This window comes from Danaus plexippus, chromosome 23 (genome assembly GCF_018135715.1).
Source record: "Danaus plexippus chromosome 23, MEX_DaPlex, whole genome shotgun sequence".
In the NCBI taxonomy this organism is placed as follows: Eukaryota; Metazoa; Arthropoda; class Insecta; order Lepidoptera; family Nymphalidae; genus Danaus; species Danaus plexippus.
The window spans coordinates 6,084,388-6,097,876 of NC_083551.1; positions in this window are offsets into that span (position 1 = coordinate 6,084,388).

Below are 13,489 nucleotides of genomic sequence, written 5' to 3' on the forward strand. Positions count from 1 at the left end.
GCAGTTCCTCTTAATATAACATATTCAATAAAATGTTTTTTTTATATTGACTATTTTGAGTCTTGTGCCGTTGCACAGATTTGTCGGATACAAATCTTATCAACTTGCTCGTTTGTAGGTGCTAATGTAGCCCTTCCTTGAAACCAATTTAAGGTTCGGTTTAATATGTTCGGATAAACTTTATCATTTCTTCCATATTTTTTACATAATACAAATATTGTTGAGATTTAAAAAGGCATTTCTTACTTGAAATTCACCTCTTTCTATTTGGGGCAAGTCGTTTGAAAATCGCCTATTATCTTCGCTAGACGATGAAAGCTTCGTATTGATTTTAAGTTCACGTTTCGTTATATGTGGCGAAAGATGAGACTTTTATAGCGATGCATTGACTGCATCTACTGTTGTTCTTTGAATTATGCTGGGCAAAATTTGACGAAAATTCCCTGAGAATAGAACAGTAAAACCACCCATTTCGCATTGTCCTGCCTAATGCCTCCACTCACGCTTTATGTGACATAGAAGCCTCTTCCTAAACAATTAGACTACAATCTCTCATTAATTTTCCAGTTTTACTTTGTTCAGAAATATTGCAAATGCTAGTGACGTCATCACTACATATTTTTAATATCAATTTGAACATGGAATGGTCAACTAGCTTATCTTCCAAAAAAGGGTCTGCAAGACCGGATACAGTTAGGGCAATTTTTCTTTCGGGTCGTACTTTTACTAACAATAAATTTGCCCAAAAAGTTTTCCCTGTGTCTCTAAAAAATATTTTACATACATTATTATTATGATTATTAATTGAGAACAATATTAGATTATAAACATTTTTTCCTTCAGGATTCAAGCGACGTTCGTCTTGAATTACTTATAATTTATTGTAATATATTGCTCTACATACCCGTTGAAACGTTTGATAAGTTGAAAAATACGGAGTCTACTGAAATAAGTAGGGCCCTTTACTAGGTGAATATCCTCAAATGAAAGTACGCTGTTGTTATGATAAATTACATAAATTCTGCCAAGGGCATCTATTTTTTGCACGCCTGGACACCCATCGACAATTGTTCCTTGTTTTCGCCATTGGATTTTTTATTCTTGCTTGTTTCCAGGTGTAATAATCTGGGACTTTATAATATGTCAGAGTTCCGGCTAAATCATCTTCAGAAAATAATTTGAAAAATGTACCAAATATTGTATCTGGAGATTGTTTATGTACAACATCATTTATATTATTTTTAGTAAAATACACTCGTTGTCCAGTAGTATTTTTTATGTAGTATTTTTCATGTATTCGGTTCTCGTTCGTGAATGTCAAAAGACATAATTCGCCAAAAGCTTCTAAACTACAAATGTTGAATTTGTTCTACCTCATTAGTCGGTTATAGGTCAAACATTGCCTGATCACAAACTGTTTTATGTCTTTTGTTACATATTTGATCAGTGCTATCACCAAAACTGTTCATTCTGCATGTCAGCGATGTCTGGATTTTTTAATAAAAGACTCATTTTGATTGAAACCTGTCCTTGAACGTTAAATTTTGGCATGGATCCTTGTTCAACCACTCGTCGGCTTCTGAACGACGTCATTTGAAACGCGTTATTATACCGACGAATATTACGAATACATTCCAAATTCTTCGAGTAACTTCCGTCAAGGAGCGACTTTAAAGGCTATGGTGGCCAAACTGTCTCGTCTAGTTTAATCTTGCTATTAGCACAACAAAGACCGTTGGACTCACCTTTCTATCTTAAAGCCGAGCAATATTGGCAAATAATCGACGGAGTGCCTTCAGGCGTTTCTGTTTCTATTTGAACATGATGGCCATCACAATCCATTGACAAACGAATAGTACGATCCGCAGACAATTCGCGTACTCTTTGAAAAACATGTCTTTCATGATCCAATAATAAACGAACAATTCTCTATTGATCATTTTCGTTACTTCATATTAAACGAACTCTTTTGACAAAAGATGTCTAGCGTCTTAAATTAGATCTTCGCCGAGGCATTCTTATATTATTAAATGATGGTATAATAAAACCTTAAATAAAAGGGTTTATGCTTATCAATAAAAAATATGTATCTGTAGTAGGGATTAACAACCTCTGAAGAATTATTTTTAACACAATAGGCAAGACGGTGCGGGGGAAGGCACAGCGAGTACGTCATGTAAAGCGACTGAGCGAGCTACATATATTTAATTTTGAGAAGTATTAAATTAATATTATGATAACATTCAATCGGTACGTCCGATTTAAATGATTCAAGAAGTAATTTACAGGTACTGATATAGACTTGAAAACAAAGTAATCTATTTTGATAAAAATTAATGCATTTATTATGTAAATAGCTTTCTAATAAACGCTTCATGAATGCAAATTTGTATAAGTAGTAACATGGATATAGTAAGAGATAGATATATGCCACCCCAAACTTTTCTATTGACCTATAGAAGATACACAATTCCTTACATTATTTTTTACATCTCAAAAGGCTTTAGGCAGCCTTTTCGTTAAAAATTCTCAGACGGCTCATTTTTTCGTGACATCTTCAACAAATATCGTTGATGTACTCTCAAATAAATACAAAAACTTAACAAATTAAACACTAAAATCTTTCTCAAGGATTACGCTATCGAGTGGTGAAAACCGCTTGAAAATCAGTGTATCGGCGGGGGACTTTGTTTTATAATATGTAATATTGATAACTTAAAATTGTTGCCGATGAATGTCAAAAGTCAGAAGGTATAATATGTACTGATGATTAAACTGACATCTTGTTAAATTTTTAAAACTATATAAGAACAAGCAACAAATACAAAACAAGTCAATATTTAGTCGACTTCTAATAATTTTGTTTATATTTGCCAACTGTATTTAAAGTCGTTAGCCTTCTAGACAGTTCATCCATGAGACTAAACAAAAGTTAATCAAAGCATTAAATGCTGAAATAACAGTTAAATTAAAGAAGTAAAAATATTAAAACAATAGAGATTATGGATCAAGACTACAAAACAATGACAATGATTTTTAATACTATACGATAAATATTACCCGTATCTTTCAAAACACATAAATAAAAAAAACTTATTTTTTTTTATGAAATGCAAATAATAGAATACAAAACACTACAATAATTATTATAACATAACTGACAGGCGGTGAAGGAAAACATCGTGAGGAAAGGACTTATAATTACTTTTTTACAGGATTTATAGGACTTTACTTTACAGGACTTATAATTTCAAACTATAAGTTTGCCACGGCCTTGAGCAAGCGTGGTGATTAATGCTCTAACCTTCTCTATATGAGAAGAGGCCATTGCGTAGCTGTGGGCTCCGACAGGCTGCTGATGATGATGTTAGTAATAACTGAGCGTTGATGTGTCTGTTGTTAGAGTATGCTTTAAAATGTGACGATTGTACAATGAAATCTGCGTATTGATGCTGTTATAATAAAGAATGAGAACAAGATTTTTTAAATTATAAGTACCAACTTACCTACAAGCTCTTCGAAACATATTCAGGATTTTATTGGGAACAGTTTTCCATTTATCTGTCACGAGACCTGTCACATATCGTTAGGAATAATAAATCTGGAGGAACAGATAATAAACCGCTCTAAAGTTGTAGCCATACGTCAGATTACACAAGAAAAATCTCCTGGATATGATGGAGTCAGTGTTAAGCATGGAATGCGCTGGATCTCACATTACTAGAGATTGACTCTAGGTGGGGCGCTCCCGTCTATCAGCTCACCTCGTGAAAACAAAGTTATACCCGTGATGAAGAATAAAACGTATGACCATCTACAGCAACCACAAAGCTAAGATGTTTTACGATGTGCTTAACACGCACTTAAAAACATGTGGTACTCATGATAACCAGTTAGAGTTTCGACCCAGACTGTCCAAAAAAACTATCATAACGAATTTTAAGCATATGACCAGATATCATATGAGTTTCAGCTACTTATACAGAAATGAATATTGTGAGAACTCGTGCCTAATCTTTTGGAATGTCTTTAATTAAGATGTACCGAGCTTATATATTTAGGTTTATAAAATATGTTCGCATCACTGTGTGAAACAACCCTAATCTCCCCAAAGCCTCCAGAGAGTAGGGCTCTGACCATTCACCTACTAAGGATTGGGTATTTAAAGGCCGCTGTATCGCATCAATCCCTGCAATATTATATTTAATATTTTAAGTACTACTAATTATTTTAAATTATTTAAAAAATAATAATTTAAAGCGTCTGGAAATGCATGGGTATAATAAAAGGCATGTATACATCTTTGTTGTTGTGAATGTGTATCGACTAAGTTATTAATATATAAATTTAAATAATAAAACAAAAAGACTAACCTTTCCAGTACCATCGTTCAACAAAATAAACTGAAATATTCGTACATGAATATTAAGTTTGTGTAACATGAAAGTAGTTCAATATATTTTGCAACCTAGAAAGTTACAATTTCATCTCTTAATAAACTTAAAAATACCTTTTTAACGTCTATTACTCTTATAAATAAGTTGTATAGGGCGCACTTCACGGCCAGCCGGAGGTTACAGGAGAACTATGAAACTCTTTGTCATATATATCGGCGCAAGCAGCTTCAATGACGGATGCAACATGGAAATAACTGGCACCAATTATTATAACACCTTATTGGTCGTCGTTACTATTGTTAAAAGTAAAACGAAATCAAAGAGAATAGAACTATGTTTGAATTCTGGTTTAAATATGACGTCTGGACGCACGACAGGGGACTGCAGAGTTCAGCGAGTGCGGAGCGTAAAGAATGTGATTATGAAGAACCTTCGAGAAATACAAGAACATTTAGAAGAATTGAAGTTTCATTTTAAAATATCTGGAACTTACTGAAACAAGTGACATTAGAGACGTCAGCGAGGCTGGCGTCCTGTCTTTAAAACAATGAATTTATAATAAAATCCGATATATATAATAATAAAAATATAGTAACCTAGACATTAAACGTGCACGTTAGACTAGGTGACTGAAGCGGTGCAAAACTAGTATAACAATACCACCATATTGCTTGTGTGGCATCAGGAATCTTCTGGTTCACACGGACAGGTGTAAGTACCTCGGAATGAGCAGCGTCAATACCTATATGATATTTTATTCATACAACTGTGTTGCCCCAGATAAGTTCGCATATAATTTTCAATATGTTTCGAGTATGTAACTAATATATAAATATTTATTAATGATCTATTTTTTATATTTAACGACAATTTTTCTTATGAAACTTGCTCCGATGTCAACATTGCTATTAAATAATAGTTAATCAAAGTGTAGAACGTAAATTAATTTTTATCCCTCAGATTTCAGCTTCATGTACGATACATTTTTCCATCTAACTATCGTTTTGTCATCACGATGATAGATGTGAAGACTATCACAATTTCATTTCAAACGACTTAAACAGCTTAAATACAATCAGAAATATTGTGTTTAAAACCGATACTGAAATTAAAACAAAATTTTAATTCAATGTAAATAATTATATACATTATTATACTTTGGAATTTTATTTGATTGAGATATAATTATGGCTACCACTTAAGATACAGAAGAAGAATTTTCAAAATTGTTTATTGTTTAAATACATTTTTTAGTTAATTTTTAAAATATAAGTGAGGCCATTAACCTTCTAGTATATTTGTAAAGTATATTCATGTCTTGATTCATCACGACGAGCTTAATACAATTCTATTTAGTGACAAAAGTTTTCGGAAAAACTTTTGAAGTTTTATTCTACTCTAAGGCTCCTATTGTGTGCTCAAAAGGCATCTTCTTGTGTGAGTGACAACATAAAACAAATATGTCTGTAAATAATTTATATTCATTAAAATAAACTAATTCTCATGGTTTATTCTCATTTATAACGTTAATTGATTTATTTTGACTTGATTTAAACCTAAACAAACGTGCTCTTTCATTCGATTCGCTTTATCTTTCGGTATTTATTAAAATTTATTCATAGCTAAAAATAATTTATGTGATATGAAGATTCTGTAAATATATGAAAATCAAACGACAGTTCACCTTCCGTGAATACCTGGAGAAGTTGAGCCAAATGCTCTTCAAAAGGCACACGTCACTTTTTATAACTTTAAATTAATTGTCTGAAATTATGTCACACTTATTTTTCCTATGAAAACAACATTTGATTGTAATATGTAATTATATATTAATATACCTGATAATTTATCAGCGAAGCCATTCATGTTATGAGGATCTGTTCTAGAATTTTTCTGTATTAGACAATATATACATATGTAGAATGTCCTTATTCTATAAAAAATCTTTTAAAACAATATTTGATAATACAATCAAACGAGTCAACTATTATTATCAGACAAAGAGATGACTGGAAGTATTTAAGTCTTATTAGCTTCCCACTAACTTGAAAACCACAATTGTTTGTTTGAAACGCTTCGCTGCTTATGAAATTCTGTAAAGCGAAATTGTGTTTTATTATGTTAGAGACAAGGTTTATTTTGGTTATCGCTGTTTATTTATAGCTGAATGTAAGTTTCAAAACAAATGTAAACAATGCTCAAATTAAAACCTCACAATTCGTTGAACGTTCTTGTCATTGTGAGATTTCTGTTCTTAGTTTTATTACTTGAGACTTACATAAAATTCTTTATAAATATAACGGATAACTATGAAATGTACTGTGTTGGTAATTTTATTTCAGGATGAAAATTTATTTTAGAGCTATAGAACATAAAACATTTAACACTGTTTCAATAGAACTAAAGTTTTTTGTTTTTTATATTATATGTTATTGTACAAACACCTAGGTAACTCTGAAAATGTTTTAAATGAAAAACTGCTTAATGTAAAAAGTTGCCAATACTTTTATTGTTTTTCGAAGAAATCTCCATTCCTCTCTACACATTCGACGCATTCGATGGGACAACTGAGAACAGCAGTGAGCCCATTTTTCCTTAGGGGTTCCTTCTGTGCCATTTTCGTACGCTTTCACCGCAAAGCGAAAAAGCGAATACCTGGAATTTTATCTTCAGCTCTTCTGAATAAATAAAAGTCACAGGTCACCAGGTCAGGACTACATAGCTGATGACTCTGATGATGATGATCTGGACACCTACCATAGTCAAATATTCAACAGTCCGTTTTGCGGAGTGGTGAAGGAGGATCTTACCTCGAGGGTGCTGTTGTCGAATTTTGTCAAGACAACAGGCAAAAAGCGATTGACATACCAGTCTGCAATAACTTTCCTTCCATCGTCTAGTACAAATGGCCCAAAACGACCTTTCCGACCAAAGAATGAGGCAATAATCTTTTTTCTTTGATTTCTTTCTTTCTTTACCTTAGTTGGTCGATCCTCGAAATCAGATACTCACTGTGATGATTGTCTTTTGGTTTCGGATTCGTAGCAATATGTCCAGCTTTTATTACCTTTGACGATGTCAAATATAGCATTTGAGTCACCGCCGTTGAGCTTATCTAACATTTGGTGACACCAGTACATACGAAGGTGTTTCTGGTCGTCAGTTTAAGTATAGGGAATCCATCTGATACAAAGCCTCCTGACGCCTAAATATTCGTCTAATATTTTTTGATCTTGACTCATACCAATGCCCATACTTCCCCGTATCTGGGATAGGTCACTCTCTTATCTTCCTCTACCATGCGTCGCACAGCACTGATGTCATATTCAGTAATCGTTATTAAAGGACGTCCCTCACGCGGATCATCATTGAGATAGCTACGTCCATTTTTAAACTCGATAAACCGTTTGCAAATTGTGCCACGACATGGAGCCAATTGCAGCCTATCATAGCTTTGTTGTTGATTAAACCCACGACGAAATTCATAATAAATCATCGACCGATAATTTTCTCGTGATAGGTACATTTTTACGTGTAACAAGAGTTTTAGATTTTCCGACAATACACAAGAAAAAATAACAATTGTATGCAATATACAACATTAGGTTGCCAAAGAGTTCAGAATTGGAAATTCAAAAAAGTTTTCAATAACAATGTTTCTAAGTGGCCCGCTCTTAAAATTTATCTCGATAAAGATTTTCTAGAGTAAGTATGTTGTTTGTTCACACTTTTTCCGGACGTAGTTGATATTTCACATATAAATTTTTATTTTTAGTCTGCTCCTCAACAAGATTATTATGAATAATATCTATTGAAAAATGACAACACAATCGTCACAATAGATTCAAAAATTAGAATTATAGTTTTTAAGTAACAATGTATGTGTGTTTTGTAAATGTAAGGACGATAAACGACAAAGAAATTATAAAATTACGAATTTCGTGAGATTATATGTTACTTAAAAGTATTTATAACAACATGAAGAACACATAATATTATTTTCGTTATAATTCTTGTATTTTCTACGGCGAGGTGATGGAAGCTAGTAATGTTAAGATGTATTTCATTCACACAAATTCCCTTCGATGTTTTTTTTATTTATTAATAAATACATACATAACAAACAAACATTAAATATGTTTAATAAACTCTAGTTTATAGCATATAACTTGATTTATATAAAAGTTGCTGTTTTAATTTAAAACCATATAAATAATAAGAGAAAGTAAGTGACGTGTTTTTATTTGACTATGAATGATTCCTAACACGTTCATGTATCTTCTTTTTCTCTTCACGTACAAAACTAACAACAACTAACTAAGATAAGGTTCATTCGTTTTCTTATTTTTTTTATTTCCGCCTTCAATTCTAACACGGAACTCTTTAAGGGTACAGTTGTATCAGGGACTAAAGACGTTCGTACAATACCCAGAACCAGTTCGTGAGCTGTTTTTGCATCGTTTTTACGAGTTATTTTCTTTCATAGAAACATATATACTTTAAGTTTTGGACGACTGCGTCAGTCTTGCCATCTTTTCATTAATATAATAATATAAATAAATTAATAATCATTAATATATCGGATTTTATTATAAATTCATTATTTTAAAGACAGGACGCCAGCCTCGCTGACGTCTCTAATGTCACTTGTTTCAGTCAGTTCCAGATATTTTAAAATGAAACTTCAATTCTTCTAAATGTTCTTGTATTTCTCGAAGGTTCTTTATGCACCGCACTCGCTGAACTCTGCAGTTCCCTGTCGTGCGTCCAGACGTCATATTTTAAACCAGAATTCAAACATAGTTCTATTCTCTTTGATTTCGTTTTACTTTTAACAATAGTAACGACGACCAATAAGGTGTTATAATAATTGGTGCCAGTTATTTCCATGTTGCATCCGTCATTGAAGCTGCTTGCGCCGATACGGCCATTCTGGCAGGCGGTGCGTGCTCTGCACCTGCCTGGTGATGTGTTCTCTCTTGCTTAGCTTTCGTTATGTTCTCGTACCCGTTGCAGGTCTCGTAGAGTATGGGCCAGGTTGAAGAATTGATGCTTCATCGTCCGAAGTCATGCCGATACGGTTATACTGATGCGTGCTCTGCATTGTTTTCTGTGATAACAGAGAGATACTTATGTAGTCTAGGTACTTCCACAGTAAACCTAGATAACTTTATATTGTTATAGTTATGGTTAACAAATTTGTTGTTGTCGTATGGGTTACGTTGTTTATTACGACTCATTGTGAGACGAAATCATAATATCAGGTCCAATTATTTAATCTACTTATGGCTTTGGGGCATCACACGAACACTCATAACATGTCATAGGACGTCTCCACATTTTTTTTTTTTTTTTTTTTTTTTTTTATTTGTTTGGCGTAAGACGTCTCCACCCATGGACAATTTTTTTTTTTTTTTTTTCGTAAGACGTTTCCACCCGTCTACAATTTTTTTTTTTTTTTTTTTTTTTTTTTTTTTTTTTTTTTTTTTTTTATTTGGCGTAAGACGTCTCCACCCATGGACAACAATTTTTTTTTTTTTTTTTTTTCGTAAGACGTTTCCACCCGTCTACAATATTTTTTTTTTTTTTTCTTTCTTTATTTGTTTGGCGTAAGACGTCTCCACCCATGTACAATATTTTTTTTTTTTTTTTTTTTCGTAAGACGTTTCCACCCGTCTACAATATTATTTTTTATTAATTTTTTTTTTTTTTTTTTTTTTTTATTTCTTTATTTGTTTGGCGTAAGACGTCTCCACCCATGTACAATATTTTTTTTTTTTTTTTTTTTTTTCGTAAGACGTCTCCACCCGTCTACATAATTTTTTTTTTTTTTTTTTTTTTTATTTGTTTGGCGTAAGACGTCTCCACCCATGTACAATATTTTTTATTTTTTTTTTTTTTTTTTTTTTTTTTTAAGAAGACGTCTCCACCCGTCTACATAATTTTTTTTTTTTTTTTTTTTTTTATTTGTTATTATTATTTTTTTTTTTTTTTGTTATGGTTCGGATCCGCACGCCAAATGCATCTTTTATAGTAATATATCTCAAACTAAGTGTTAGACAATCACATTGCTAGCAATGATTAATGGTAATGCGTTTGAATGAAGCAATTTGAACAAAATGAAATACGCTCACCGGATAACTATTAGGTAGGCGAACAGTCCACCTTACTGCTTGCTTAGTAATTCTGTGTCGTCCCTCAGACGCTGTGAAGTCTCATCGTAGCTGGTCATGTGCCACATTCGTAGCTGGTCATGTGCCACATTTCAAAGTCATCCACGGTCTAAAATCACTTTACAAGATATTAATCATTCTCAATTATTTTCTGGATTTTGTATAGTTCACAAAATTTTAAATATAGGGATATCCGATTTCTGGGGTTATATTTTTATTATTACAATATCTCCCTTCTGGAATCTTTTAATCGTAGCTCGACCTCTCAAAAACCTAGCTTTGTATCTTCTCTCCGCCTCGACCATCCTGTTTTGAATGTGTTGATGCATTACTTCGATTTAAACGGACTGATTGTTGAATTGTAATCTAAACTGTCAAAGCATAATTGACTTGTTCGTATGTGCAAAACATCGGCAAGGATACTAAATTTTCCACATGTATTCTTATCACGTAATAAATCTGCTCCGGTTAATATATCAGCAGTCGTTTCAAAACCTGGAACTATAGAAAATTATTTCTACATTAATAACTATTTAACTTTTCATTGAAATAGTAAGGTCCGATCTCAATCCACGCAAATAGTTTACGATTTGTTTTCTACACCCAGAGATATCATTTGCAATTGATTCTTGTATAACGCACCACTGCGATCTTGCATTTTATTTAAGAGTACATTTACCAGTTGGTATTAAATTAAAATTCGGCGTGATCTCCTTATTCCCGTCGGAAACACGATTCAAACGCATGACCACGGTTAGCAGAAAAGGAACAGAAATTAGTTATATTCACAATAGATGTATTTTATCAGGATTTTGGAGTCGAGTATGCTTTCGTTTGAATTACAGCATCGTTTTTGTAGAGGCACTGCCGTGTGTTAACCAGACATGTTGCAAATATTACTGTGAAGAGTATGTCTATTGTCGTATTTAAATAAAGCAATGGTCTCAGTAGTTTGATATTAAAATCATGCAAGTTCTTATAGATCGAGTGAGTACCTTTCTACTCAAGTCTTCCCAAGACCTCCCTACGTCATCTCATGGTATTCTTAAGGATACAGCAAGGACCTGTGGTTAGCTCAAGAGTAACACGCGATTAGTTCATAGGTACGCTCTCCACATCTGTGGTGTAGACTTGTCTTCTCACGGCTCCACAAGGCATCCCTACGGAATCTCATGGTTCTCTTATGGATACATCAAGGACCCGTGGTTAGCTCAAGGGTAACACGTGATTAGCTCAGAGGTCACGCTCTCCAGATCGGTGGTGTGTAATTGTCTTGTCACGGTACCACAAGTCTTCCCTACAGAATCTCATGGTTCTCTTGAGAATACATCATGGACACGAGGTTAGCTCAAAGGATAATAACAAATGTTAGCTATGGTCTCACGTAATGCCTCTTGTGTAGATGTTGCAACTAACCAATCGTCTGCACACTTTCTAGCTCGCTCCTTTAAAAGACTTTAATTCGAATTGCGTAGTTACTGATTTGGTACGTATGTACAGCCGTAAAGATGCGTTTGAATCAATCCCGAACACACACACTATCACCGGGATCAAAAGATGATAAAATTAATATGATCTTGTTAGTAATTTTAATCGTATCCCTTGTTTTTTTTAGTAGCAAACGTTCGGTCACGCTCTGCATTGTTGACATCATTTGCATGAAAGACTGAGGAGCGTTCTTCATTACGCAAGTTCTCCGGATGATTATTTTCTTGAGCTGGATCAGGATTTACAAATACACTAAGACCGGCAGTAACTGATCACAGGAGCGATCCCACTTCTGATATCGGATTTTATTATAAATTCATTATTTTAAAGACAGGACGCCAGCCTCGCTGACGTCTCTAATGTCACTTGTTTCAGTCAGTTCCAGATATTTTAAAATGAAACTTCAATTCTTCTAAATGTTCTTGTATTTCTCGAAGGTTCTTTATGCACCGCACTCGCTGAACTCTGCAGTTCCCTGTCGTGCGTCCAGACGTCATATTTTAAACCAGAATTCAAACATAGTTCTATTCTCTTTGATTTCGTTTTACTTTTAACAATAGTAACGACGACCAATAAGGTGTTATAATAATTGGTGCCAGTTATTTCCATGTTGCATCCGTCATTGAAGCTGCTTGCGCCGATAAATATAATAATATAAATAAAATAAAATAAGATAAAAGGAAACTTGTAAATTAGTACATTTAAATTACTAGCAGTATTACAATACTTAACAATGAGACTTCTAACTTAATTGTAAAAAAAAATAGATGTTTTGTAAAAACATGTTGAGTTTAATTTTTTATTTTGAAAACTCAATTCAATGTTAATGATACATTATTACTATAGTCCCATTTATTTAAGCCGTTAAAAGCAAATTGATAACGAGCTCTGAACAGGACTGGATGTGTATTGATCTGGATATTTTAAATTCTTTTCACAACATGTACGTATAATCTAGTTATTTCTTATTCTTCTACTTATTAACTGTTCAAAAATATTTTTTTTTACTATGTAATTTTAATCCCACGATCAAATGAAATCAGACCTCTTTTAAAATACCTATGAGAGACATACACTCCAATGCCACTCCAATAAGAGTGTTACTTTCTTTTTATATTTTCTTCCATATTAAAATTAAATATTGTGATTCTTACTAACGCTCTTTAAATAAGTAAATTGTATTTCACATGGAAGTATATCAAAAAATAATAATTTCGAATTCAAAAAATGTGAAATTCCCTTACAATCTAGGGATCGCATGTGAATGTTGTCTCTAGAGACACCGTGACGAACTGTGACATTACGATATGGGAGGTACGAGCGAGGTCGTATTTCTTATGAGAAGTGACCCTTGCCTGTATCTGTTTTTCAAAATAAATGCAATTGAACTAAGACTGAGTGAAATTATTAGCATAAAATAGAATTACAGTA